Genomic DNA, 25,309 nt, shown 5'->3' with positions numbered 1-25,309 from the left:
ACTGTAAGCATAATTGCTTAGTGAGTTCCCCAAAATACCACATAAACACATAACAGCCACTCAAGGTTGTAACTCTGTTGACCCTCTGGTCGAGTATCTCTGTGGGATGCTCTTGATCCCATAACTCTGTGGACCCACTGGTCCTAACTCTGTAAACTCTGAATCATGCATATCACATATCACAATAATTCACAACACATATTAACATGAAAATACACTGGCATATAACTCTAAAATACTCTGTCGCATAACTCTGTTACCACACTAGGTAAAGTATAGTGAGAAGACTCACCTCAAATGTCTCGATAAATCTCTGACTCGGTAGAAATATGATCTAGCCTCCGCCTAATCACAAAAAGTAAATACTCTCATAAATATAACTATACTCAATCCTCTCTTAGCACCCTTAGAAGGGTAAAAGACCATTTTACCCCTCTCCTGGCTTAAAGGCCTCATTGTTGACCAAACCCTAAAAGTCAACAAAAGTCAATGGTCAAACTTTGACCTGACTCGTCAAGTGCACTTGGGTGACTCGGCGAGTGTACACGTGTCCGCTAACTCTCTAGTCCCGCTTAGCACGTCGAGTTCCTCCCCTTGCTCGACGAGTCACACCTGGCATGAATCGCGGAGCCACCCCGACTCAACTCGCCGAGTCTCAAGAACAACTCGGCGAGTTCCGCCTAGAACTCCAGTCCTCTAATCCCCCCTGACTCACTGAGTTATTTCCCAACTCGGCAAGTCTACTCACTGAGTGATTTACGGGAAACCCTAACCCTACTCGCTGAGTCTGATCTTTGGACTCGGCGAGTTCATGCCATGCACAAACTCCATAGACCTCCTGAGGTCAGATTTGTTCCTTTAATCCATAGATCTGACCTTCCCAAGCATGATAATCACGTAAAGTTCAGACCTTGACACTCATATAACATCTAGATGGTCTTACTTGGTGATTTAGCCCCAAAAACAACATCCTAAGTTCATGGCTCCCAAAATAACTCAAAAAGCTCCAAGGGTTAAGGTCTCTGGACCTCTTTGAGTCCAAATCCAAAGCATAAACTCGAGAAGGGACCAATTACTCCACATACCGATCCTCTAAAGGGGTTAGAAAACCCTAACTCTAAGAATCAACATCAAATCTGAAGAAGGTCCGAATAAATACCTCAAGATGAAGTCTATGAGCTCTGAAATCACCAGAATCGCACCTCCTTCCGCCTCCTCTTTCCTTGGTCACCTCCTTCTTGCAATTACACCAACAAAATTATCAAAAATGGCCTCTCCTTCCTCACAACCACTCTAGATCTCTTAGGGTTTCTCTCTGGGGTTTGGTAGCCGCAAATGACGACCCTAAGGGCCTTTAAATATGTCCCAAACCTAGGAAATTAGGGTTTCATTAAACAACATGGACTCGCCGAGTCCACTCATGAACTCGCCGAGTCCAGCTGTGAACCCGGATATGAATCCGCGACCACACTCGGCGAGTCTAAACACCAACTCGCCGAGTCCCCTCACAACTTCCAAAAATAAAGGAATAAAATATTATACCTTGGAATCCGGGTGTTACAATTCTCCCCCACTAGAATTAGAATTCGCCCTCAAAGTCTTACTTTGCAAACAACTCTGGATGCTGCTCCTGCATCTCATGCTCCGACTCCCAAGTCAACTCTTACCCTTTCCGATGCTGCTACTGGACCTGCACCAGAGGCACCTCCTTGTTCCTAAAAACCTTGATCCTCCGATCCCTAATCGCCACCGGTCTCTCAATATAGTTCAGTCTCGTATCTACCTGAATATCTTCTAATGGCACCACTGCCGACTCATCGGCTATACACTTTCACAGCTGCGACGCGTGGAAAGTGTCATGAATCTGACCTAAATCTGCAGGTAACTCCAAACGGTAGGCTACCCTGCCTACCCTCACGATCACCCTGAAAGGACCAATATATCAGGGCCCTAACTTGCCCCTCTTCCCGAATCGAATCACTCCTTTCCAAGGAGAGACCTTCAGGAGTACGAAGTCGCCGACCTGAAACTCGAGCTCGGACCGGCGTCTCTCCGCATAACTCTTCTGACGACTCTGATCGCTCAACAACCTCTGCCTGACCTGCTGAATCTGCTCTGTCGTCTGAAGCACGATCTCAGTACTACCCATCACACGATGCCCTACCTCTCCCCAGCAAATGGGGGTCCGACACCTCCTCCCATACAACAGCTTAAAGGGTGGCATACCAATGCTCGAATGATGGCTGTTGTTGTAGGAAAACTCTGCCAAGGGCAAGTATGTGTCCCAACTCCCTCCGAAATCCAACACACATGCTCGGAGCATGTCCTCGAGCATCTGAATCGTCCGCTCACTCTGCCCGTCAGTCTGTGGGTGGTATGCGGTACTAAAACGTAGTCTCGTACCCAATTCCTCATGAAACTTCTTCCAGAATCTGGAAGTGAAACGTACATCTCGATCTGAGACAATCGAGATCGGCACTCCATGCCGCGATACCACCTCTCTCACGTACATCTCTGCCAACCTCTCCGCGGAAGAGCTCTCACTGACAGCAAGGAAATGAATGCTCTTCGTCAACCTGTCCACAATCACCGAAATTCCATCGACACCTCTCACAGTCCTTGGCAATTTGGTGATGAAATCCATGGTACTCTGCTCCCATTTCCACTCGGGAATCTCTAGCGGCTGCAGCTTACCATGTGGACGCTGGTGCTCAGCCTTAACCCTGCGATAGGTCAAGCATCTTTCTACAAACCATGTGACATCCATCTTCATACAGAGCCACCAATACTCCCTCTTTAGGTCCAAATACATCTTAGTGGCCCCGGGATGGATTGAGAACTTTGATCGATGAGCCTCTTCCATCAAAATGGTACGCATCCCGCCCACAAACGGTACCCATATCCGACCCTGGAATGTCATAAGCCCCCGACTATCAGTAACAAATTTCGATACCAGCCCGACAACTCGCTCTCTCTTCTAGATTTCTGGCTTCACGGCCTCATCCTGGGCCCCACGAATAGTGTCCAACACCGGAGTCATCACTGTCAGTCTCAAACAAACATCTCGCATCGGGGCGCCCTCCGCCCTACGGCTTAGTGCATCGACTACAACATTAGCCTTGCCCGGGTGGTACAGGATCTCACAATCGTAATCCTTCACCACATCCAACCATCTCCTCTGGCGCATATTCAGGTTGGGCTGATCCATTAGATACTTCAAGCTTTTGTGGTCCGTGTATATGGTACACCGAACCCCATACAGATAGTGACGCCAGATCTTAAGGGAGAACACCACCGCCCCCAACTCCAGATCGTGGGTGGGGTACCTCATCTCATGAGGCTTCAGCTGCCTTGATGCGTATGCTATCACATGACCCCTCTGCATAAGCACCGCTCCCAACCCAGATATCGACGCATCACAATACACTACGAAGTCCTCCATCCCTTCCGGAATGGCTAACACCGGAGCTTCGCATAATCTCTGGCGAAGTGTCTCGAAGGAGGCATGCTGCTCTAGACCCCATGAAAAAGCAACACCCTTCCGGGTCAACTTGGTGAGTGGCATAGCGATCTTGGAGAAATCCCTGATAAATCCCTGATAATAACCAGCCAACCCTAGAAAACTCCTTATCTCACTAGGTGACCTCGGCACCCCCCAACTCATCACTGCCTCAATCTTGGCCGGGTCAACCAATATCCCTTTCTGGTTAACGAGGTGCCCTAGGAACTGGACATCTCGCAACCAAAAATCACACTTGGAGAATTTGGCATAAAGCCTCTCTGATATCAGGACTCCGAGGATCTCCCTTAAATGCTCCTCATGCTGTTCTCTGGTTCTCGAATACACCAATGTGCCGTCAATGAACACGATCACCGAGCGATCCAACATCGGTCTACACACTCTGTTCATGAGATCCATGAACACCGACGGTGCATTGGTGAGTCCGAAAGGCATCACCACGAACTCGTAATGCCCGTAGCGAGTCCTGAATGCTGTCTTCTGGATGTCCTCATCTCTCACCCTCACCTGATGATATCCAGATCTCAAATTGATCTTGGAGAACCAAGATGCTCCCTGCAACTGATCGAACAAATCATCGATCCTCAGCAACGGGTAATGGTTCTTGACCGTTATCTTGTTCAACTCCCGGTAGTCAATGCGCATTCGGTGTGAACCATCCTTCTTCTTGACAAAGAGGATAGGCGCTCCCCAAGGTGAGTTGCTCGGCCGAATAAACCCTTTCCCCAGCAGCTCCTGAAGCTGCGAGGACAACTCCTGCATCTCTGGGGGCGCAAGGCGATAGGGCGCCTTGACGATAGGCGCAGCCCCCGGAACCAAATCGATACTGAACTAGACCTGCCTCATGGGGGGCACACCTGGCAACTCTTCTGGAAATACATCCGGAAACTCACGCACTATCGGAACCTCATCAACTGACCTCGGTCTCTCTGAATCCACCCTCGCATCCATCACATATGCTACAAATCCCCTACAGCCCTGCTGTAGACTTTCTCTCGCTCTGGCAGCCAAACAAAATGCTGACCCAACACGTGTACCCTCGCCGTACACCGTAAGAACTACCCCACTGGGGCCTCGCATAGTCACCAGCTGTCTCTCGCAATCGATGACCACTCCAACTTTGCTCAACCAGTCCATGCCCACAATGACATAGACATCTCCCATTACAATGGGAACCAAATCAATCGGGAACTCAACGCCAAAAATCTTGAGTACACATCCTCGGATCACCTCGGTGGCATACACCATCCTCTCGTCAGCTATGGAAACTCTCAGAGGTCGACTCAATGCCTCTCGGCTAATACTGATGTGCTGACTAAAAGCCAAAGATACAAAAGACCGACTCGCACCCGAGTCAAATAACACCAAGGCAGGTACAGAATTCACAAGAAAAGTACCTACGCATAACATAAAATAAACACAATATCCCAACATCAAAATAAATACAAGAAAGGATACATACCAGCCATGACATTGGGCGCAGCGCGGACCTCCTCCGCAGTCAACTGAAAGGCTCTCCCTCGTGCCTTCGGTACCTCGGCCTTCACTGGCCGGCTCTTAGTAGTTCTGATAGCAGCAGGGGCGGATCCCTGAGGTGCTCCCTGGGCTGTCCCTCGCAACTGTGGACACTCTGCCTTGCGGTGTCCGGTCTGGTTGCAGTGAAAACATACTGCAAATCCCTTGGGGCAATCCTTGGCTATATGCCCCTCATTGCCACATTTGTAGCAAGACCCTACTCTGCACACCCAATCGTGGCTCTTGCCGCACTTTCCACAAGTGCGGCCCCTATGACTCCCATATCTCGAATCAGCAGGATTGGCCCGCTTGGCTGCCGGCTGAGACTGCGCCAGTCGCCGATCCCTCCCCTGAGACTCAGCCTCCTCCCTAGCCTGAGTCTCCAGCTCTATCTCTTTCTTCCGGGCATTTTGCTGAAGCTCAGCAAATGACCGGTACGTTGAGTTCGTCACGAACTCCCATATATCCCTCCTTAAAATGCTCAGATGTCGCCTCATACGTGCCTGCTCGGAGGACACGTGCTTTGGGCAGAACATCGCCCTCTCATGGAACATCCGAGTAATCGCAGTAACAGACTCGATACCCTGCTTGAGGGTCAGAAACTCCTGTGCCAATCGCTCCCTCTCCACCTGGGGAACATACTCATCTCGAAACATAGCAGTGAACCTCTCCCAAGTCACTGCAGCAAGCTCAGCAGGCGTGTAGTGCGCCGTCACAAACTTCCACCAGTCCTTCGCTCCCAAGCGAAGCTGGTTCAGCGCGAACCGGACTCTCAAATGCTCAGGAGATGACCAAGTAAAGAAACACCCTTCCATGTATGAAATCCACCTCATCGCTGCAATCGGGTCATGGGTTCCATCAAACTCTGGTGGTTTTGTGTTGTTGAACTCCCGGAACAGCAACGCATCACCACCCTATGGTCTAGCCGCAGCTACAGCTGCAGTGGCCGCAGCAACGGCAACATCAGAAAGAGCAGCGTATCTCTCGTCAAATGTCTCTATCAGGGTTGTCTTGATAGACCCGAACATCTCTAGAATCTCAGCGCGGATGGCAGCATCCACCTCATCATGAATCATCTGGCAGAGCTCCTTGTCTCTCACACCCCCTCCACTGGTCCCTGGTCTGTGGCGCGTCCCCACCATGACACCTCTCTGAAAAAAACAACACAAGATATCAAAGACTCGATCGAGCATACACACACTCGATATCTCCAATCCTACATGGTTTCTGGTACCCTAAGGATTCTTACCTAGGTTGCGCACTGACCCAGTGCCTTCGATAGTACGGGCCCAATACTACCTACCACACTGACTCAGCACTTATTCCAAGTCCTCCTCCCAGAGTCCCAAATTCCAAGCACTCTACTCTCTAAAATCATTTGCTACTCACTAGCATATATCTCATAAGCACCTCGCTGCTATCTAAACACTCTCAACATTTCTAGCAGCAAAACCCCTAGACTAAGGCATCATATATCAGGCCACTCTAGTTCTAATAAGAATACCTAGTCTACTCTAGCATGCATATCATAATTCATCATATAGCATAACATAACATATCCGATAGCACTTATTGTAAGGGTATTTTGGGAAAATCACCGTTCGGGCGCTGGCTGATCGTACACACGGCTCTGCTCTTTTTGTCTCAAAACTCTTTTTACTCTTTTCAAAAATTTTACTTTATTATCAAAATTTTCCTCAAATCCTCAGTTTGAGTTCAGATACGCCTGAAGATGCATCCGAATCCCTCAAACCAAGGCTCTGATACCAACTTGTAACACCGTAAAATTTAAGATAATTTTTCGCATTTTAAAACACATTTCCAAACACATTCATTGATAAAATCTCATTGTATCATATCATTGTTTACAAAACATTTCCCAAGATCAAAACATATGAACTCCAGTGTGCGTGTGTACGAGTCATGTCGGCGCCTTCCTGCGATCATCACTGGTACCTGAAACACCACACATAACACTGTAAGCATAATTGCTTAGTGAGTTCCCCAAAATACCACATAAACACATAACAACCACTCAAGGCTGTAACTCTGTTGACCCTCTAGTCGAGTATCTCTGTGGGATCTTCTTGATCCCCTAACTTTGTGGACCCACTGGTCCTAACTCTGTAAACTCTGAATCATGCATATCACATATCATAATAATTCACAACACATATTAACATGCAAATACACTGGCATATAACTCTAAAATACTCTGTCACATAACTCTGTTACCACACTAGGTAGAGTATAGTGAGAAGACTCACCTCAAATGTCTCGATAAATCTCTGACTCGGTAGAAATATGATCTAGCCTCCGCCTAATCACAAAAAGTAAATACTCTCATAAATATAACTATAATCAATCCTCTCTTAGCACCCTCAGAAGGGTAAGAGACCAATTTACCCCTCTCCTGGCTTAAAGGCCTCATTGTTGACCAAACCCTAAAAGTCAACAAAAGTCAATGGTCAAACTTTGACCCGACTCGTCGAGTGCACTTGGGTGACTCGGCGAGTGTACACGTGTCCGCTAACTCTTTAGTCCCACTTACGTTGAGTTCCTCCCCTTGCTCGATGAGTCACACCTGGCATGAATCGCGGGGCCACCCCGACTCAACTCGTCGAGTCTCAAGAACAACTCGGCGAGTTCCGCCTAGAACTCCAGTCCTCTAATCCCCTCCCCTGACTCACTGAGTTATTTCCCAACTCAGCAAGTCTACTCACTGAGTGATTTACGCGAAACCCTAACCCTACTCGTCGAGTCTGATCTTTGGACTCGGTGAGTTCATGCCATGCACAAACTCCATCGACCTCCTGAGGTCAGATCTGTTCCTTTTAATCCATAGACCTGACCTTCCCAAGCATGATAATCACGTAAATTTCAGACCTTGACACTCATATAACATCTAGATGGTCTTACTTGGTGATTTAGCCCCAAAAACAACATCCTAAGTTCATGGCTCCCAAAATAACTCAAAAAGCTCCAAGGGTTAAGGTCTCTGGACCTCTTTGAGGCTAGATCCAAAGCATAAACTCGAGAAGGGACCAATTACTCCACATATCCATCCTCTAAAGGGGTTAGAAAACCCTAACTCTAAGAATCAACATCAAATTTGTAACATCCCGGAATAGCAAAGAGTATAGTTGAAGGGCTAAAAGAGTAAAATTGGAAGGGGAACTCGGCGAGTCCATGGGTGGACTCGGTGAGTAGAGTCGCGACTTGGTCGCGTGTTAAGTGGCCGACTCGGTGAGTCAGTAAGGTGGACTCGGCGAGTAGGCGCTGAGTGGAGAAAACCCTAATTCTCGGGGTTGAGCCCTATATAAAGAACATAACATTCATTCCCCCAGCCTCTTTACTTATCCTCAAGTCCAGAAACCCTTAGCCTTCATGTGTGAGTGATCATTTTGCATTGGGAAGCTTGGAGAAGCAATTGTTGATGAAATCTTGAAGGGTAGGAGGCTTGGAGCAAGGAGCTTTGCTTGGATTCAAGTTCCATTGCGGTTGGGGAGTTCTTTTGAGGTAATATCTCATCCTTGGGCTGTTACTCTTTGGATTCATCATTTTGGGGTTTGTGGGGAGTTTATCTTTTGGTGTTTTCGAGTTTACAGGTTAGATCTGAGGTTGCTACCTCAGATCTGGAATGGAGAAGAGTTGGAGTGCCTGAAAGTCCCTGTGTTTGAGTGTGTAGTGAAGCTATCATGTCCCAAACCCTAGCCCTAATGTGCAAAAGGCCTATATCTCTTTGGATTCATGTAAAGTTTGCCACTTTACGTGATGGATGGGTTGTAGGAGGCTAGATCTATGTTTTGGATCAATTGCATGGCCTGGAGTGCTTCTGTATGGATTCAGACCGGTGGTACTCGGCGAGTCACATGGGTGGACTCGACGAGTTGCTTGAAGATGGGATGGAACTCGACGAGTTGGAAGAACAACTCGGCGAGTTGGATGAAGATGGCCTGGAACTCGACGAGTTGTATGAACAACTCGACGAGTAGGTTGAAGATAGCCTTAGACTCGGCGAGTCTGTTCTTGGACTCGGCGAGTCTTGTCGAAGAGTCCCAATATTTTCTGGTTGAGTCGATAATCGGCGAGTCAAGGGATGACTCGGTGAGTTGTAGGCGAGTGGACTCAGAGTTGTTGGACTCGGCGAGTCTTGGGGTGACTCGGCGAGTTAGGTCGCGGATTGAGGGAAGTTCTAAGCTTGGGGACTCGGCGAGTCATCGGGTTGACTCGGCGAGTAGAGTCAGTCAGGGGTTGACTTTGACCTTGTCTTTGACCAAGGGTTGACCAGTGGTTTCCAGGGGCATTTTGGTAATTGTTGGTTATTGTTTTGAGTTCAGTGCTGTGTTGTTGTTCAGTGGAGGAGTTCGTGTCGGAGTTTGGAGTAGCGGAATCTTATCCTTTCAGCCGGCAATTTTGAGGTGAGTTATCCTCACTATATCAACAGGGTCTAAGGCACCAAGGCCAGCCCTTATCGGATTGAGATCCGGGTAGTTGTTGTTATGTTATTGCTTTGATATGTTTGCATCCTGAGAGCTTGGATGGTATATGTTAGAGACCTAATTGAGATCGGTATCTTGAGAGATAGGGAGATGCTATGCTAGTGACCTGTTAGGTCGGTATCCTGGTTAGGATGATGATATGTTATGTGATCTGTTTGATCTGCTTGTTGACTGTGAATTGCTATATGATTGTATGTATATGTGCACATGGTTGTTTGGACTGGAGTTGGGTTGAGGCGGGTCCTCCTTTGTGCTGTAGGCCAAGATACCCAGGGCGGATCGGTTGTTCCGAAGGCCCAGCGAGCGGTCCAGATAGGCTGTAGGCCCCAAGAGGGCGGACCAGACGTGCCGAGGCTCGGAGAGTGGACCAGAACGACTGAAGGCCCGGTGCGGGCGGACCAGTCATACTGTAGACTCAGAGAGTGGACCAGGTAGATTGAAGGCCCGGTGCGGGCGGACCAATCACACTGCAGACTTGATGTATGTGGTTAGATTCGGAGAGTGGACCAGGTGGATTGAAGGCCCGGTGCGGGCGGACCGATCACACTATAGACTCGAGGTTTATGGCTAGACTCCGAGGGTGGACCAGGTGGACTGTAGGCCGGTGCGGCGGACCAGTCACACAGTAGACCCGAAGTGCATGGCTGTTCTGTGATCAGAGACGTTGTGGCATGTTATGCGTGTATGGTATAAGTGGTTGGTATTTTGGGGATATCTCACTAAGCTTTCGGGCTTACAGTTGTGGTTTTATGTTTTTCAGGTTCTTCAGGAGACCGTGGCAAGGCGAAGGCGTGATCGTACCGCTCCTCATGATTTTGTAGTAATGTGATTCTGGGAATACGATGAATGATTTGTATTAAAAACCTTTTTGTAATGATTTAATGGAATCGAGTTGTTTTTGAAAAATTTAAAATTGGTTGTATTTTTCGGTCGTTACAAGTTGGTATAAGAGCCTTGGTTTGAGTGAATTGGAGAAACACTCGTGTGACTCCAGTCTCAAATCGAGGAGAGTTTTCAAAAGAGTATTTAAAATGGTTTTCAAAATGAGTAAAGGAGGACGCGGAGGTACGATCAGCCGGAGCCAATAAGTAACCCCAAAATACCATGCATGTTATTTGTTTTGAGCTTTGATAGAACAACATGCTAGTGTTAGGCTAGGGATCTTCAGGATTTCATGATAATGTTGCCTGATTTGTGATGCCTGTAGCCTAGGGTTTCCTTGTGGGAGATTTTCAGTGTTCCTCTAGTGGTGAGGGTTGAGAGCTGTTATGCATGTTTTCACTAGGGTGTTGTGGTAGTACTTCATACAAATATGGGTAGGTGTGGAAGGTAGTATGGGCCCGTACTACTGAAAGCACAGAACCCATACGCGTATCAGGGAAACCATGATCTCTAGGGTTGGGTTGAGAGAGTTGGATCCCAGGTTAGTGGGAAGAGTCTGAGATTTTGTGTGATGTTTTTCAGTATGGAGATTCCGAGGCATGATGAGAGTGGATCCGGATCAGGATCGGGATCAGGAGAGGGAGTTTCGGGCGGGTCAGTACCGCCCGAGGTTATCGGTCAGATGAGTATGTGCGAGTTGGATGCGAGGATTCGTGAGATCCTGCGTGAGGAGATTGCTGAGTTGTTCCAGGCTGAGTTGTCGGAGCTGTTTGGGTCGATCAAGACCGCCATGGTTGAGTATTTTGATGAGCGCTTTGCAGCTCTCATAGAGATGGCTGCCGCGGCGGCTACAACAGCTGTAGCAGCGGCAGGGGGAGGAGCTGGTCGGGGCTTTCAATATCGGGACTTCGATAATACGAAACCTCCCACCTTTGATGGAGTTCAGGACCTGATTGTTGCTATGAGGTGGTTATCGGACGTGGAGGGGTGTTTCTTCACATGTTCATGCCCTGCTGATCAGAGGGTGAGATGTGCTCTGAACCTGTTGAGGCTCGGGGCGAAGGATTGGTGGAGATTGACCATGGGGTCATATTCGGATGCGCAGAGGGATGTGGTTTCATGGGATCAGTTCAGGGAGATGTTCAGCACTCGTTATGTTCCGCAAGTTGAGAGGGAGAGATTGACTCAGGTGTTCCTTGAGCTGAAGCAGGGTTCGGAGTCGGTGACTGAGATCACCAGGATGTTCACTGAGAGGGCGATGTTTTGCCCAGAGTTCGCTTCGGAGCAGGCTCAGATGTCTCGATATCTGAGCATGCTCAAGAGGGACATCAGACAGTTTGTGTCTGCGCAGAGGTGCGAGACCTTGTTGGAGTTGCAGGAGGCCGCTAGGCGGCCTGAGTTAGAGATTGAGTTGTAGTTGCGTGAGCTGAGGCAGGCTCCGGTGCAGTCGCAGCCTGCGCCGAAACGGTCCAAGACCGTTGATGTTAAAGTGGGGGATCTGAGCAGCCACACTTGTGGGAAGTGTGGGAGGGGTCACACCGGAGTTTGTAGGTCTGGTGGTGCATGCCGCAAGTGCGGAAAGGAGGGGAACTATGCGAGGGATTGTCGGCAGTCAGCGTCGGTTCGGGATTTGAGGATTTGTTATCATTGTCATCAGGTTGGACATTTGAGGGTCAACTGTCCACAGCTTGCTGCGGGACCGGTGCAGGCTCCAACACCGGCCACTTTGAGGATTACAGGTGCAGGTCAGGGTGGAGTGGAGCCCGCAAGGGCTCAGGGTCGTGCTTAGCAGCTTGCGACAGAGGAGGTCAGAGCAGTGCCGGATGCAGCTGCAGGTATGTTTCTTTCTTGATATCTTGTTATCTTGTGATTATTGTGGTATATTGTTTATGTGCTGGTATCTTTGTGTGGTTTCGATGCGGTATTCGTCATTTTGAGGGTTGTGGTTTGGTTATGGGTTATTGTATTGGGAATTTCGTTGGTTATCATCCATGAGGGTTATTAGTGGAAGCCTGGCATTGGGTTGAAGGCCGGGTAGCATCTGCTTTCTGAGGAGTGGTTAGATGCAAGTTGAATTTCTTTCGAGTAGGTTATCAGTGTTGATGTGGGATCTTGTTAAGGTTGTTTATGCTTGTGGGAATCAGTCCACGTGTAAGTGTTGGTTTTGTGCAGAGTTGTTCTGGGTGGTCGGTGTTGGCGACCGGTGGTTGTTAGTCAGTGCTCCAAGTGGGGGAGAATTGGAAAATTCTCCGGGAGATCGATGAGTATTTGAGGGTGCTTAGATGTTGGGATTCAGCAGTGTTCCGTCATTCCAGAGTGTAGGCTGATAGGAGCAAGTGTCGGGCATGCAGGGCGGGATACAGACCTAGGGCATTCGATTGTGGAGGGCCTGGGAGTAGGCCGGAATCGAGCATGTGTGACTGAGACAGAGTTCGGAACCCTTAAAGGGCTAGAACAGTATGCATGGGAGGATTTCCGGGAGAGATAGCTCGGAATGATGAATGCTAGTTGAGCAGTCCGGATAGACTGAAGGCCGGTGGGCGTACCAGTCAAGCCGAAGGCTCGAGTTGGAGAACGGTCCAGCCAAACTGAAGGCACTGAGAGTGGTCCAGATTGGCTGAAGGTTCTGAGAGTGGTCCAGATTGGCTGAAGGGCTAGTGAGGCGGTCCAGTCATGCTGAAGACTCTGCAGGTATTGTTGGATCGGTTCGAGGGTATGGATTGAGTTGTTGCGATGTGTTAGCATTAGAAGGTCTGACCCCGGGTATTGATCTTGAGTAGTTTAGATAGTGCACGGGCTTGAGAATCCCTGCAATTAGAGTCAGAGTATGTGTGTTGGATGGATAGCGGATACGCTATAAAAGGGTGGTGTAGCGTTAGGCAAGCACCGTGGCACTTGTCGGAGTGGCAGTGTGGCCAAGTGGATTCCTTGGTAAAGGAAAAGACAGAGGTGTGTAACTCCGAGAGGGAGTGCGAGTTCATGGAAGTGAAAGCGGCAGATCAGAGTTATGATTAGAGTGATCCGAGTATGGTTATTGAGCAGCATGTTTGCGGCAGTGGAATGGAGTCACATCCGGATTGGGATGTCTGCTAAGGTCGCGGAGGGAATTCCGCAGGTGTAGAGCCAAGAGGCTCGAAAGGGATGTAGGGAGAGAGTCTTGGGCTCTCAGTGTGATTCTGATAAGGGAATTGGGTATGTATTAGTGGTTCATCCTGGGGGATGTTTAAGGATATCATTAGTGTATCGGGTTTTCCCAACCTGAGGGTGCTAGAGCTAGTTCAGCATGTGTATGTGATTGTAAGAGGAGAACTTGTGGGAGTTGCTCTGAGATTGAAGAATGGGTCTTTCCGTCAGCATGGAATGGATAGAGTGGGATTCGGATCGGGGATCCGATGGTTCATGGTTTTCTAGCTCATTTGGGTCGAGTGATGGTTGTGATTTGGTGTAGTGATGCATCTTGGGTAATTCTCGATTGTTGAGTGTGATTATCAGAGGGTACAGTCGGTGCCCGGTTTGAGACGGTGGTCAGGACACCGCAAGGAAAGAGGAAATGAGTTCAAGTTTCGATGGTTATGCCTTGAGGAACCTGGTCCCGTTAGGGCCAGGTGGCGCGTCATGGGAGTATTTTGGAGTTGAGTTGCCGTAGGCTTCGAGGACGAAGCCTAATTTAAATGGGGGAGAATTGTAACATCCCGGAATAGCAAAGAGTATAGTTGAAGGGCTAAAAGAGTAAAATTGGAAGGGGAACTCGGCGAGTCCATGGGTGGACTCGACGAGTAGAGTCGCGACTTGGTCGCGTGTTAAGTGGCCGACTCGGCGAGTCAGTAAGGTGGACTCGGCGAGTAGGCGCTGAGTGGAGAAAACCCTAATTCTTGGGGTTGAGCCCTATATAAAGAACATAACATTCATTCCCCCAGCCTCTTTACTTATCCTCAAGTCCAGAAACCCTTAGCCTTCGTGTGTGAGTGAACATTTTGCATTGGGAAGCTTGGAGAAGCAATTGTTGAGGAAATCTTGAAGGGTAGGAGGCTTGGAGCAAGGGGATTTGCTTGGATTCGAGTTCCATTGCAGTTAGGGCGTTCTTTTGAGGTAATATCTCGTCCTTGGGCTGTTACTCTTTGGATTCATCATTTTGGGGTTTGTGGGGAGTTTATCTTTTGGTGTTTTGGAGTTTAGAGGTTAGATCTGAGGTTGCTACCTCAGATATGGAATGGAGAAGAGTTGGAGTGCCTGAAAGTCCCTGTGTTTGAGTGTGTAGTGAAGCTATCATGTCCCAAACCCTAGCCCTAATGTGCAAAAGGCCTATATCTCTTTGGATTCACGTAAAGTTTGCCACTTTACGTGATGGATGGGTTGTAGGAGGCTAGATCTATGTTTTGGATCAATTGCATGGCCTGGAGTGCTTCTGTATGGATTCAGACCGGTGGTACTCGGCGAGTCACATGGGTGGACTCGACGAGTTGCTTGAAGATGGGATGGAACTCGACGAGTTGGAAGAACAACTCGGCGAGTTGGATGAAGATGGCCTGGAACTCGACGAGTTGTATGAACAACTCGGCGAGTAGGTTGAAGATAGCCTTAGACTCGGCGAGTCTGTTCTTGGACTCGGCGAGTCTTGTCGAAGAGTCCCAATATTTTCTGGTTGAGTCGAGAATCGGCGAGTCAAGGGATGACTCGGTGAGTTGTAGGCGAGTGGACTCAGAGTTGTTGGACTCGGCGAGTCTCGGGGTGACTCGGCGAGTTAGGTCGCGGATTGAGGGAAGTTCTGAGCTTGGGGACTCGGCGAGTCATCGGGTTGACTCGGCGAGTAGAGTCAGTCAGGGGTTGACTTTGACATTGTCTTTGACCAAGGGTTGACCAGTGGTTTCCAGGGGCATTTTGGTAATTGTTGGTTATTGTTTTGAGTTCAGTGCTTTGTTGTTGTTCAGTGGAGGAGTTCGTGTCGGAATTTGGAGTAGCGGGATCTTATCCTTTCAGCCGACAGTTTCGAGGTGAGTTATCCTCACTATATCAACAGGGTCTAAGGCACCAAGGCCGGCCCTTATCGGATTCACATCCGGGTAGTTGTTGTTATGTTATTGCTTTGATATGTTTGCATCCTAAGAGCTAGGATGGTATATGTTAGAGACCTGATTGAGATCGGTATCTTGAGAGATAGGGAGATGCTATGCTAGTGACCTGTTAGGTCGGTATCTTAGTTAGGATGATGATATGTTATGTGATCTGTTTGATTTGCTTGTTGACTGTGAATTGCTATATGATTGTATGTATATGTGCACATGGTTGTTTGGACTGGAGTTGGGTTGAGGTGGGTCCTGCTTTGTGCTGTAGGCCAAGATACCCAGGGCGGACCGGTTGTTCCGAAGGCCCAGCGAGCGGTCCGGATAGGCTGTAGGCCCCAAGAGGGCGGACCAGACGTGCCGAGGCTCGGAGAGTGGACCAGGCCGAATGAAGGCCCGGTGCGGGCGGACCAGTCATACTGTAGACTCATAGAGTGGACCAGGTAGATTGAAGGCCCGGTGCGGGCGGACCAATCACACTGTAGACCCGAAGTGCATGGCTGTTCTGTGATCAGAGACGTTGTGGCATGTTACGCGTGTATGGTATAAGTGGTTGGTATTTTGGGGATATCTCACTAAGCTTTCGGGCTTACAGTTGTGGATTTATGTTTTTCAGGTTCTTCAGGAGACCATGACAAGGCGAAGGCGTGATCGTACCGCTCCTCATGATTTTGTAGTAATGTGATTCTGGCAATACGCTAAATGTTTTGTATTGAAAACCTTTTTGTAATGATTTAATGGAATCGAGTTGTTTTTGAAAAATTTAAAATTGGTTGTATTTTTCGGTCGTTACAAAATCTGAAGAAGGTCCGAATAAATACCTCAAGATGAAGTCTACGAGCTCTGAAATCACCAGAATCGCACCTCCTTCAGCCTCCTCTTGCCTTGGTCACCTCCTTCTTGCAATTACACCAAAAAATGATCAAAAATGGCCTCTCCTTCCTCACAACCACTTTAGATCTCTTAGGGTTTCTCTCTGGGGTTTGGTAGCCCCAAATGATGGCCCTAAGGCCTTTAAATAGGCCCCAAACCCAAGAAATTAGGGTTTCATTAAACAACGTGGACTCGCCGAGTCCACTCATGAACTCGCCGAGTCCAGCTGTGAACCCGGATAAGAATCCGCGACCATACTCGGCGAGTCTAAACACCAACTCGCCGAGTCCCCTCACAACTTCCAAAAATAAAGGAATAAAATATTATATATGGGAATCCGGGTGTTACAGCTAAGGATTGCATCTAAGTGTTGTAGGATAAGGCTATTAGATTTTAGGGTTCAAGGGAACCCCTAATATGAGTTTACTCCCTAAAGACCATAACCCCTTGAGTTTACGGTTGTAAACCCTTGAGTTTAAGGCCGTAAGCTCACAACCTTATGACCTTTGTTGGTTTGAAGTCTTCTAAGCCATTCCAAGCATTCCTACTTCATGTTTAAGCGTTAGGAAATGTTTTGTGGCATCAATACACTCCTAAATGGAGTTTATGGCTCATGGACCATTTCTCCATGAGTTTGCTGCCGTAAACTCCTATGGAACATGGTTTTATGATGTTTTCAAGTCCTAAACACTTCAAGGTAAAAGTCTAGGCTTGATTCAAGGCATAAGGAAGGAATATAAGTCATTTATACTCACTTTGGGGTGTTTACAGTTTTGGGAGATCCCCAAACCGTAAACACATATAAATGAGAGATTTTGGTGCATATTATGTGCTAAACACATCAAGGAAGGATTTAGACATGTATCTAAGGCTTGTGAAGGACTAAGGCACCCTAAGGCACCCTTATTTGGGGTTTACGGTCCAAGAACATTCTTGGACCGTAAACACCTTGATCTTGGTGTTCTTGGGGCTATTTCTAGATGTGTAGAAGTGTAACAAAGATTGTAAGACTCTAGGATAGATTGCCGACAAATTCTCAACGGTTTTGATAAATTGAAAGAGTAATCAAGAATTTCCACATCACTAATAGTGTGTCTTAGGAATTTGACTCTTAAATTCCAAAACTTGTGTCTAAAGAACTTCATGCAAAGCTTCTCTGATCGCTTTGTTTCCATGGCTTGTTGTAGATGCTCTTTATGATTTCCTTCTTACTACGAGGGTAAATAAGTAAGTTATTGCAAGGAGAATGACGAACTGATCCAAGTAAGAATGGCGTACCCTACCTATTAAGCTCATGAATGCTATGGGCATATTGGTCCTATCCGAGGGGTATCACTACGGACTCGAAGTGTCCGCATCGAGTTTGGAAGGTAGTCTTTGGGACATCCTTTGCTAACACTCGAAACTGCTGATATTTGGATCTCGGTCCATTTCTGAAAGGTAAATCGTTTCTTGCATTTGCTTAGTCCACACATTCATGCGAGGTAGAGATAATGATTTCTAATTGAAATCTTGACGAGTCCTCGATAGTCGAGGTACATAAGATACAATCCGTCTGTTTCTGGGAGAATCAGACTGGAGCTCTCCAGGGTGAGAAGCCTGGCCTTCCAATTCTACTGCTGAGTAGTTCGCTAAGTTGTCCGGATTGTTCTTGTATTTCAGTGGGTGATTAGACTGTAGGGCGATCTGGTTACAGGAGTCGTACTGGGTTCTAAGTTTGTTCACATGACGATGCGATTACTCGTAGTCTTGGGCAGTCTCCGTCCTGAAGTTCATATTAGAATTCATATATGGTTCAACGATCACAATCTCGTGTATATGAGTCGTATATAATTAAGATTGAAAAGATAGTTGAATAAATGATTCGTCTTTACGTTCACATCCCAATGAGGAAAAGAAGTTAAAGTGGAATCTTCAATTCTAAACCTGTAGAACCTTGATTATATATCACCCCTATGTATACATTCTTTAGTGATAGATCAACTGTATGGATCCTTGGATTGAACTTGACATACTGTACGAGTGGTACTTCAGCGAGGTTTTTGGAGATTTCTTTGGAAGGGCTAAGAAACATGAGGTACTCCATGCATGAGTACTTCGGTGACCTGGTATGACGGCTTCGCTGGAAAGGCGATTTCGGAGAAAGAGATGTACGTAAGGAGCTGGTATTGTGCGGATCAAATTGAATCTAGTTGTATGATAATGTCGGAATCATATGGGAACTAAAGATATTAGATTTGAACATAAGGTGTTACAGACAAAACACAACCGTGCAACCATCAATAGATTTACCGTACCTTAGACTCACTACAAGACTATTGCTACGAACAAGATATACTACAAAAGACAAGTATACGCAGCATAGGGGTCCCTTAACTGACGGGATCCCGCAAAAGGTAAGACTCGAGTCGCACTAATTTTAAAACGGTTTATAAGTCTGTTACTATGAAACGCCTTAATTACTTTTACGTGGGTTCGGAGTAGTCTCCCCTGCGGCAATGATCCTTAGAATTCTGCCGTCTGCGCCAGAGTTCTTTGTTATAGGACAATCCTTCTTGAAGTGCCCTATTTCACCGCATTGGTGGCATGACTGGCTAGCACTAGCATTGGTGGTGGGAGTGACGAGTTTAGTCAGGGTTACGTGGACACGAGTTCCTTCCTCGTTACTCCACTTCGAAAATTTCCTTTTAAAGCGTCCGGCTTTATCACTACTTTTGTGTGTAGGGTTGGTCCCGATGCCAGGGACTGGAGGAATGGGTCGTGCCGGTGCTGAAGGAGCAGGAGTTGCCACTTGCTGCTGTTGCATGGCAAGTCTTTGGAATCGCTTTCGCTCACTTCTGGCTTGGCGATATCGTCTCCTCTTTTCGGTCTTATGGCTTCGCAAGTCTGTGACTGTTGTCATTTGTTGACTTCCTGGATTGGTACTACAATCGGAACTCTCGACTCCTTTGTCAGTCTTGTTTGTGTTGCCCGATTTGATGTGTGTAAGGAAAGTTGTCACAGCAGCTGCTACTGCAACTTATAACGTAGCGGCGTCGATATGGAGGATAGGGGTTTCGTTGCTCGGCTGATTGTTTCCGGATGACGACATGATTCTGTAACATGAAAGATAAGGATTTTGTGAGCGATTTTGGTTGACCCTAAATGTACTTCAATCGCTTAAATAAAGAGTAAGAGTATGTTGTCAAAAGTTTGACCTACATCCCTATGATGCAGTCCTAGTACAGAATTGAAGTATGTTCACGAAGGTCCGACCCACATCCCTATGATGCAATCCTTAGTAAGGAGTAGAAGTAAGTTCGTAGAATGGTCTCAAGACGTTTGTTGTTCAAGCCGAGGTATCATTGGTTGGTGAATAACATGATCCAACCACTAAAAGAGACATGGAAATGTCTCCGGAGTTCAATTACTATAGTCCAATTTCTTGACTAAAGCATGTTTCAGATAGCCTCCAATGAAAGTATGATGAGAGTATTTGAACAAAAGCATGACACGGAAGTTAGCCGACTGTCAATATCATCGACGTTTAAGATGTAATAAGTTCATGAAAAATTTGACCTTGAAGAAGGTCTTACATCATATCCGGAGTAGAAAGGTTTTGGCCGCATCAGGCCTAACTAAAAGTACCTACAGTACTAGAAAGTTACATAGTAAATGTCACATGGGAGATAAAGAGGAACATGGTTCTTTTAAAACAAGAAGGAAAGTAAAGCATTTCCTCCTAGTGACGATCATCCCTCTGGTGAACTCTCAGCTCAGCCAGTTGACGTTCCATATCAAGTAGGTGTCTTTCGTACACCCTCTGGCGTACTCGGAGTTCTATGACTTCAGCTCGTGATTCAGCCAGTGCTTGCAGTAGGGTTTTATGGTCTCTCTCAGATCTCTCACGAGCATCTTCCAGGCGAATGGTGCGGAGGGTATGCATTCTCGCATCGGCGACGACTTCTGTGACCTGATGTAGGGTTGTCCTACCTTGAATCTTATTTCGAGCCACTCTGCGGACCAGGATTGGCAAGATTCTGTCTGCTGAGCCCCTATTGCTCAGGTCATAAAAGCTTCGGTCACCCTTAAATGGCATGGGCTGATCTTGTCCTTGGCTCCATGTTTCCAAGCATTCTACCCATGGAGGCATCGGGCCATGAAAGGTCGGACGAGGGTTAGGATTTGGAAAGGGAGCTGCCTGGGGTAGGTTCTCAACCTCGGGTTCGGAGTTAGCAACATCCGAAAGGTCTTCACCACGGTGATCATTCAAAGGAATCAGATGATCATTCTTTGGTTCTTCTCCAAACCATCCAGCAATGACTTCGTTCGGAAGGTACGGGTTGCCGTGGGGATGGAGTCCAACCATGTTATCTACGCGAGAATTGGGCTAAGAAAATAATTATTAGACAAATTATCTAGATAATCATTTAGAAAATCTTCATTAGTTACATCACTATTTATGAAGTGCATACCAGTTACATGTAATCACAACAGGACAGGCCTTCAAATAAGTGACCTTAACTCCAAATTCACAAAGAATAGGGGTAAAGCAAAATTTTCACAGATTCTAAGTCTATAACATCCTAGTTACATATAGCCTTGGTGTATCCACTTAGCAACTATCAACTTAGTAATGAAGATCCTTTTTAGTTCTCAAGTATAAAGTACTTATATTAACACCAAATACCCCTATAGTATTTTAGGTTTATGTTCTATTGTTCTCATTGTGGTATTGTTGGTAAGATTTTAGACTTGTTGCAACCACACAACTACACTTAGGCACATGCTAGTCAACCCTCGGATAATATAGTTGATCAGGCTATATCTTCCCAGTTTTGACTATATGTCTCTAAGTCCACTTGTGTTGCCCAACAATCGTAATTCTTTTGTACTGTCCTAGTGACATTGATTTTAGTATGAATGCAGACACGTATACTTAATTAAATATTTTATTATTTAAAGTATAAACTCTTGGTCAGAGTATTTTAATCCCATTGTATTTATAGTCTGTATATCTTTTATGGGTTGATATACTTAATTCACTATAAACAATGCTCTGATACCAATCTGTCACACCCGAAAACCATGAACGGCGGAAACGTTCTGGGGCGGAGAACGTCATGTACAGTATCACAACAATGAATAGTAGTAAACAAGCAACAACATCATCCATTGCATTAATAATATAATTTTAATACAAGTGTTCTAATATGTCTAATAGACACTAAAGTATAAATCAAAATGAAAGATGAGTCTTGAACGAGCTCCATCTTCTCTAAAACCTTTCATCGGTACCTGTCTACTGTTGACCTGAGGATACAAGTTATTTTGAAAGGAAGTATCAGCTTTAAAGTTGGTGAGATCATAAGTATTTTACGGTTTTAATTTGTAAGAATGTATTTGTACGTATATGAAATGTAAGTATGAAAACGTTTTGAACATCCTAGAAAGCCCTATTCTTCTTACTGAAAGTAGCCTTCTACCAAGGCATCTAGTATCTGTGTGTGTCTCTTGTAAGAGTGTGCATTTTCCCAAATCTGACTATCATTAACCAAAAATATAGTTTCTACATTACCGTGCATCGTGTGAATGTTCACGAAGTGAATGTAATGGGAAAATGAAATAGTACTATGGTGTAGTATCAAATAACTACAACCGCACTAACTACCTTAAGTCTATTGTAATTTCGTAAGTACTGTAGTATTTGTAATAAGTGACTACTTTGGTACTATTTTGCCTTATTTGAGGGATAAGGCATAATGTGATGGCTAGATCCTAGGCTAGACGCTCCCCTGTCAAAGAGATTGTGGGATCCATACACGACCCCTGCATGTTTGCAAGCCGCGAACATCCACATTACTATGTGTTGGATAAGGTGTCTAAGTCCATAACTATTTCTGGTATGTACTTGACCCGACCCGGCATGGTCCATTTGGGTTGCATGGCACCATGCAATTAGATAAACTAAATGAGAGAAATAACACTTGTGGTTATTAATATATTATGTGTTCTAATATATTAATAATATTATTTAATTATTTTGATCAAGAATTAATTTAGAATTAATTAAGTGATCAAAAGATAACTAATTAAATATATGGGTTGATTATGTAAATCATCCATATCTTGTATAGTGGGCTAAGAGGCTCCATGGATAATCAAGTTGGGTTAAGCCCATTGGATGCTCCATGGAGGCTCCATGGGAGTTACAAACCCATGGGTCATGGAAATGAAGAGTCATGAGACATTAGGGTTTACATGGTGTAACCCTAGATGTGTCAACACTATATAAGGGTCTCATACTCTCCCAAAATCGATTAGAAAAATAGAAACAAGAGGGCTAGAGCCGATTTTTAAAGTGTTACACTTTCTCTCCAAGTTTACTCCATAACATTTGGTGTTGTGTGAAGCATTTGAGGCATCACACTTGGGGTGCTAGGCTTACAAGGTTTCAAGGATCAAAATCAACAACAAGGTATGTAGTTCTATCTATTATTCAAGTTAAAATTGTTCCCCATGTATGCTAGATAGGATCATAGCCTTGGAAATCAACTTTGCATGATAATTAGACAAACATAGATCCAAGGTTATTAGGGTTGCATGTACACTTAGGAAGTGTTAGAATGCTCAAAACCCATCAGTGGTATCAGAGCCTAGGCTTGTTTGTTTGTTATTTGTGCTATATAGTTGGAAAAATTCGATATTTTTGCAATCTGCCTGATGAACTCGCCGAGTCCATGGGGGGACTCGCCGAGTTCATGTGTATCTTCATCCTACTCGCCGAGTAGGTTCGTGCACTCGGCGAGTAGAAGCCACATAATGCATATTTTCGACATTAGTTGCTGGAAATGGACTAGAAACATTACCCTAAACTGTTTTGGTACTTGAAAACTTGTTTTAGATGGTGTAATGTCCTTGGTAATCCATTTACAACAACAAGTTATCAAAATTACAAAGTTTTAAGTGTAATTTTGATTCATGAAAATGTTCATGCTCATGTTCTTGATCTTATGATGTTTAGATGATCATAGGACTTGTTTGTAACCTATGTCGTAGATTAATTCTTGATCATTATGTGTTTTAATGGAGTCCATAACTTGTCCTCAAGTTATGGAAAACCAAAAGTCACTTAGTTTTAAAAAACCATGAAAAGAACACATGGGTTATAAAATGAAGAGTATTCATTTTTAATACCCTAATAAACTCATAAGTTACAAGAAATGAAAAGTTTTGAAAGTTTACAAAACTTGCCATCAAGTTTTGGAACAAGTAAAGTCTTGATTAACACTTTAGTTCCAACCCTTAGAATTTTAAAAGTTAAAATTCAACCCTTATACTTATAATATTATAAGTTAATATATATATATATATATATATATATATATATATATATATATATATGTATGTATGTATGTATAAGATCAAAGTCGTCTTACCGCTAGTACGCCTCATTCATGAAGCCGGTCTATAAGGTGGGTATAAGGTTGTTGCCTATAAAATGGCAACTTAATGGGTGTCCACTCTCACCCACCACTTGCTTGACTGGTGGAGGGTCGTTAGCCGAACGGGTAAGACAAGGACTTATAAATTCTCATTAAAAGTATAATGATTATTATAAAGTAACTAAATGTTTTATAAATTCCCAATCTTAGTTACTTTAGGAAAAATGTGAATAAGGTGCTAATCCATGAAATTATACTTTGCACCTTGTTTAAGTCGTTGGTGGAGCGTGTGTGGTTTACCGGCACACTAACTTGGACTTAACAAGGAAGGCAAAGGGTGACTTAAGGTTTTTCATGAGGTCGGAAGGAGATCGTGTGGTTTACTGGCAGAACGATTAAGTGAAAAACATTAAGGGTACCAAGTAATTTGCATGGTTACTTCACACCTTGTTTTGTGATCCTCGGTATCCTAGTCACAAAACATGAAGGGCACACTCGAGATTGAAACATGCCATTGAAAAGTTCAATGAATCTCAAAGAATCTAGGAATTTGTAAAGGCCAAATAAAACCTAATAATTTATATTTTGTTTTCATAGTGGAAATTGGTGAATCGTCATTCACCTACCTTTTAAATATGTTATAACTTGGATTACGACATCCCTCTTCTAGGTTATAATATATTGTGATTGGATCCTAGCCTTAATATTACATTTGGGTGTTTTATTAAGGACTATCCCTATATCTAAACTAGACTTACTTTCTTCTTTTCAGATGTCTTCCAACAATGCTACTCCTAGCTCAAACCCTACATGCTCCTTCTCTCTCATGAACCTTTGTGGGAGAGTCATCTTTGATGGATCCAACTTTACTGACTGGATCAGAAACATCAGGATGGTCACTCGTTACGAGAATAAGGAATATGTTCTTGACAAGGAGCTCAAGGTGCCTGAGCCAATTGCTACTCCTGAGGAGTTTGCTGAATATGAGGCACATGAAAGAGATGCTACCAAAGTGGCATGCATCATGATGGCCACCATGACAGCTGAGCTCCAAAACTCCTATGAGGACTACTATCCTTTTGACATGCACTAGGATTGATGGACCGCTACCATCAGAGTGCTCGCCAAGATCAATATGAAATCATCTCCTCTATGATCATAACCCGAATGAAAGATGGCGAACCCATCACAAGCCACATGTAGAAAATGCAAAGGTATTTGGATCGATTGATGAAGTTGAATGTGAACTTCCCTGAGGAGTTAGCAATAGATATTATTTTTCACTCCTTACCTTCGTGTTATGATCAATTCTGCATGACATACCACATGAATAAGGAGGAAGTTACACTTAGCAAACTTTAGGGACTCCTAAAGACCGTAGAATCAGGTCATAAAGGTAAGTCGGTTGTGACCACTCCTTCTACTACTCCAAACTCAGCACCTGTCCTGGCAATTGGGAAAGGTAGAGGGAAGAAGAGTAAGAACCATTCGAAGGGTACCAAGGGTAAGACACTTGTTGTCTCCTCTTCTAGC

Source organism: Lactuca serriola, chromosome 3 (genome assembly GCF_051521515.1).
Source record: "Lactuca serriola cultivar US96UC23 chromosome 3, Lser_US96UC23_V15, whole genome shotgun sequence".
NCBI classification, from domain to species: Eukaryota; Viridiplantae; Streptophyta; class Magnoliopsida; order Asterales; family Asteraceae; genus Lactuca; species Lactuca serriola.
Note: the sequence above shows the minus strand (reverse complement) of the source record.